The following is a 5,662-nucleotide window of genomic DNA, read 5'->3' on the forward strand; positions in this document are numbered from 1 at the left end:
ATCTTCCTGTATTCTTCAGAAAAATATATGTTGGTAATATAGAGAATAACCTTCGCACATCCTGTTATTACCTATCATGTGTACCTCATGAGTTCATGTTAAAAGTCGGTTGAATTATTTCTTGAAGGGGGTATGGACGTTTTCTCTGATGTGATGTGATGTGACGTTACGTTACGTGATGACCACCTCTCACAAGACAATCTATGTTCTGAGTATGCCGTGTTTGTTGTTTGAGGGGACTTAATGTGGAACGGGTGGAAACATCATTCGTCAGTCATCATTACGTCTGCAAAAGGGAGATATAGGCCATTCACACTTTCAATTCTGCTTACAGTATCGCAAACAGATGTGAGATGTATTCAGCCTACTCTACAGACACAAATGTATTGACCTCATTCTGTAATACATTCTGTCGTGTCGTGTCGAATTGGAATACAGTTCAAGATAAATTTGATAATTATTTAACCTTGTCGACATTCAACGGTATCACTGAATATAAATAAAAACATAGACATGACCAGATGGATTACTTAAATATTTTATTGCACAATCAATATGTGCTTCTGTAGTCGGGGACGCTCCATTTGGTCAAAGGTGAAGGTGAAAGTCATCTACTTCCTGGCAGCAACGCAAGAGTTGGCACTGAAGGTGTATGCGCCTTCTGCGGCCTGGACGGCACCCCTACAATGTTAAGGTTCATCGTGAGGCAAGAATGAAAAATGTAACTGGTACATTCCCTTCAATTTTGTTAGATTACACAACTTTTTTTTTTCATAATGACAGCACAAAAGGATATTTATCGTTCCATTAATGCGATTAAATCTTGAGTCAAGGTAAAAATAACACCAAAACATGTTTACACGGTAATTGAATTTCCTGCCCTTGTCTACCGGATTCATGTTTTTGCTGTCAAATGAAGCAGATATATGTAGACGACATATTTATTGAAGCAAGGGGGAGAGGTTTCGTGGGGGTGGGAATGGGTGGGGTGTTTAGAGTGACTGTCAGGATAATTCGGGTTGAATGTTAAATTGTATGTCTTTACCATGACCATTCAAAACAAAAGGACATAAGGACATCACTTTAGATATTTACGTTGGCTCAGCAAATCGCAAAGAGAACCATCGTATTAATCATCATTGAGATTAATTGCGGTTTCGTTACAGTCGACTGGATTGTAGCCTGTTATATTTGGGATAGACTCTAGTTTGCTTTGACACTCTTAGCGCTTGAGTTATGAGACGTATCTCTGTAAAAGTATTTCATTGATATACTTACTCAACACAGTTCAACTGACACGAGTTGTCGTAGTAGTTGCCGGCGGTGTCACAGACGGGGTCAAGGATGCGGGGACAAAGGCAGTCACAGTTGACAGTGCTGGCTATAAAGAGACATGAAGGATAGAATGATATGTCTATCCTGATACAGGTCTCTCAGCAAGTATAAGCTTGTTGCAAGGAATATTTTCCACACAGTCTGCCTTGTCACACACTTTAAATGAATATTTTGTCGAATTGCGAACCTTGGGCATGCAAGAAACCTATGATCGTGGGTTTGAATCCCGGTTCGCCCCGATTATGTTTCTAGGTTAGTCAGCACCATACTCATGTTCGTGAGTTTCACCAAAGTGGTAAACGTTTGAGTCGTGCATCACTTCGGGCTGACGTTAAGCTGACACGCCATCATATGATTGGAATACCGCAAAAGGCGGCATTAAACCCAACTCACTCACTCATTCACTATGATTACTAAATGTAAAACGATAGCTATGTAGCTTTATGGCTGGCTGTGAAGAAATATGAGGGGTAGAATGATATTGCTCAGGAAGCACTTGGTTTTTGCAAGGAATATTTTCCAAACAATATACCTTGATCGACACTTTAATTGACGACTTTTAGTTAGTAAATGTTTAACGATATAAATTTACTTCATGCAGACGTGGTTCATCTGAAACTGACTAATATGGGCGTGGTGGTGACACTAATAAGGATCGAAATCAGAACAAATCTGGGCTTAAAAATTATAAGAGGGTTCTGACTCAACTAACTCTGGCGACTTCCTCCATCTCAGGCGACAGAGTCAATTATGACCCGTGGGAAAATGCACAACGGATTGTGCATGATACATTTGAATATAACTGATGAAACAGAGCTCAAACTCACCACACAGCACCGCAGCAAAAACAGCAAGAATAACAGCAGCCTTCATCGTGATGCAAAAGGATGGAGCTTCTCTTCCGAACAGGATCAAAGTATCGAATGGATTCAAATGTCTGTATTTATACACTACATACGGCCCATAAAATACTTGTCCAAGTAATATATAGCTCCTCGGTCGATTTACAAGTCGAGGATATATTGTAACCGGGTTGCTTTTAAGTAGTTTGTGTCGCGTACTACCAACTTCATATCCACATGAAGATAATCTCATGTGAACGTAAAACTATATTTATTATTCAAACAACATGTTTTGCCATAGCATCCACTTTGGGTCAATTTGGAGCTTTGTTTTCAGACTTGCAGGTGTTACTGAGTGTTCGATGCCCGGTTTCAAATGTTAACATTTCAGGGCATCGAATATTCAATAACATCCGATAATCGAAAACACGAAATGTTTATCGACATTGCAAAATAGAGAAGTTGTCAGTAATCTTCTGCAGCACTCTCTCTTGATGTGAACTCCCACAGTTGTGAGGAAGGCATGATGACACTCTGCAATGCGCTGACGTCATGTGGGAATACCTTGACGCCTGTTACAACTCAACACATCTTGTTGGCAGATTGCGGGGGGGGAAAAAGTAAATGGACATTGTTCTGAAACATATTGATCGAACTGGATAATTATTTAATGTGTCATTGCCCCGACGGCATAATCACAACAATAAAGATGGCTTCATCCAACCCTTCCTTCAGATGAGTGAAAAACAATCTCAATGGTCAACCCATTACACAATGGCAGCATGACAGAGGATAGAACTTATACCTTATAGCACAAAGAGGTGAGCAGCAATTATTCCAAGCAGGATGTTGGTATCATCGGCTTATTTCTCCATAACGAATTGTTTTCGCTTACCCTTGTGTTGTGACCTCTTCTTGTTTTAGTCCCTTAATGCCGAGCGCCAGACAGGATAGCAACAAGTACAATCTTTTAACGTCATTTGGAATGGGGCGGCCGGGGATCGAACCCCGAACTTCCGCTCCCTGGGCCGACACTCTACCACTAGACCATGGAGGTGGTCCAGTTGTAGTAAATATACAACAATGAGGATTCATTTGGAACATAAATACACTGAGTTTCCATTTTGAACTAGCTTTCCTGTCAGTGCCTGTCATCTGTATAATGATGTGGGGAAAAATCTTTAAGTGATCCTAATAAAATACAGCCGTCTGATTATAAAACACACATACGTCGGCTGGTCGGCCGATATATTCGCACATATTACGTCATCTGCTTGTCCCGTCATAATTGACCTTGTTCACATTTTGAGTTAACATACCGATCTCACTGGCGGTCGTAAGATAGAACTGATGTTGTCGCACAAAAATATTTTACCTGAAATAAGTATTCTTTATTTGTGAAAAGTGCCGTAGTATTTGAGCAATAAATGTTCGAAACACGTCATGAAAGAAAAAGTACACCGAGTTTGCTTTTTCATCAAAATTGAAAGAACTGTTGTTGAATTTCATTATATGTACATAACCATCAACCATTCCTTCAAATGTTCTTAATTTGTGATGAGAAAAGAAAATGTATGTATTTTCAAGGATAAGATGCCTAAGTTACCAATAAGCAGTATCGTATTAAACCCCCAAAAATTATTTAAAATTATATGTACAATAATATAACCTTGTAGAAGTTTTCTTTGAGTGCTGACTAAGCGCTAGTATAGTTCATTTTGGGAAAATAATATCGCGCGATATTTTCAATTGAAAATCGAATATATGGTAAAATCCACTGAGAGATATTGTTTCATTTGCTCCTCAGATTAACTGAACATTTCAGAACACGCTTCACCTTCGATCTCGCTTTGTGTTAGCCAATTCAGCTAGTCCGGTATACCTGGGTAATGGCTACAACTACTCACCTTAACCTCGTGCATAACACATAACGTTTTAAGAGAGTATAAATCATACCTTACAAATCGGCTGAGGAGACATTTATTACTTTAATCATTTTCTATGTGCTTGTGCACTGTATAAATGCGGTGATTTCAATCCATTTGACACTTTGATCCTGTTCGGAAGAGAAGCTCAACCTATAGCATCAATATGAAGGCTGTCGCTATTCTTGCTGTTCTTGCTGTGGTGCTGTGCGGTGAGTTTAAGTTTTGTTTTAGAAGTTCTATTCCAATGTATATCCACAATCCGTTTCAGAAGGAGACGGCCTAGTCCTCCTAAAGATTCATAGCTATCGTTTTACATTTAGTAATCCAGGTGAGGGATGTTTGCGGTATTCCAATTATATGATGGCATGTCAGCTTCGGCGAAACTCACAAACATGAGTATGGTGCCGACAAACCTAGAAACATAATCGGGGCGAACCGGGATTCAAACCCACGATCATAGGTTTCTTGCATGCCCAAGGTTCGCAATTCGACAAAATGTTTATTTAAAGTGTGGGACAAGGTAGACTGTGTGGAAAATATTCCTTGCAACAAGCTTATACTTGCTGAGAGACCTGTATCAGGATAGACATATCATTCTTCCCTTCATGTCTCTTCATAGCCAGCACTGTCAACTGTGACTGCCTTTGTCCCCGCATCCTTGACCCCGTCTGTGACACCGCCGGCAACTACTACGACAACTCGTGCCAGTTGAACTGCGTTGAGTAAGTATATCCATAAAATATGCTTATTGAGATTCGTCTCATACCTCCATTCTAGTACTAGGAGTAAATCAAAGAAGAGTTCATCCCAGATTAGAATATGGCGGTTTGTCGCCGGTAACGAAACTGCAGTTAACCTACATGATAATTAAATCACACGGTTCTTTTTGTGATTTGAAAGTCAAATGTAAAGTGATATAATAGGTGTATATGATCGTGGTATATTCATACAATATAACCTCAATCATAGACAAAGGCAGGAAATCCAATAAGCAAGGAAGCATGTTGTGGAAGTTTGTTGTGTCTGGAGATCTTATCGCAGGGATTGATATAAATAAAGGAAAAATTTGTTTTTTTAAACGAAAAATATCCCCTATTATTATTACATACATCCTTTGATATACTAAGGGGAATGTGCCAGTAACAAGTTCTCATTCTTGCCTCACGATGAACCTTCATATTGTAGGGGTGCCGTCCAGGCCGCAGAAGGCGCCTACACCTTCAGTGCCAACTCTTGCGTTGCTGCCAGGAAATAGATGACTTTCACCTTCACCTTTGACCAAATGGAGCGTCCCCGACTACAGAAGCACATATTGGTTGTGCAATAAAACATAGAAGCGATCCATCTAGATCTGGTCATGTCTGTTTTTCATGTTTATTTATTGATACCGCTTTCTTTCGTAATCGTAAAATAAAAATCAAGTTAATCTTTAACCGAAGTTTCAAAGTGTGAATCGACTATAATGCCTTCTACAGTTGTAATGATGACATAAGTTATAAGTTACCGATGTGATTCAATTAATGCCTAATCACACTTGTAAGGTGTTGGGTTAAAGCC

General features: G+C 39.5%; 2 long non-coding RNA genes across 2 annotated transcripts; one reads left to right on the forward strand and one right to left on the reverse strand.

The window, feature by feature from the left end:
* Positions 1-522: 522 nt before the first annotated feature.
* LOC124111654 lies at positions 523-2,251 on the reverse strand. The gene is made up of 3 exons (XR_007218323.1): positions 2,163-2,251; positions 1,279-1,381; positions 523-681 (listed from the first exon to the last, which is right to left on the reverse strand). It is a non-coding gene; the product is annotated as an uncharacterized LOC124111654 (long non-coding RNA).
* Positions 2,252-4,214: 1,963 nt separating this feature from the next.
* LOC124112993 lies at positions 4,215-5,443 on the forward strand. Its single transcript, XR_006857710.2, has 3 exons — positions 4,215-4,314; positions 4,725-4,827; positions 5,291-5,443. It is a non-coding gene; the product is annotated as an uncharacterized LOC124112993 (long non-coding RNA).
* Positions 5,444-5,662: the final 219 nt, after the last annotated feature.

The sequence above is a fragment of the Haliotis rufescens genome, unplaced genomic scaffold (genome assembly GCF_023055435.1).
Source record: "Haliotis rufescens isolate VD_foot unplaced genomic scaffold, xgHalRufe1.0.p SCAF_5, whole genome shotgun sequence".
Classification (NCBI taxonomy): Eukaryota; Metazoa; Mollusca; class Gastropoda; order Lepetellida; family Haliotidae; genus Haliotis; species Haliotis rufescens.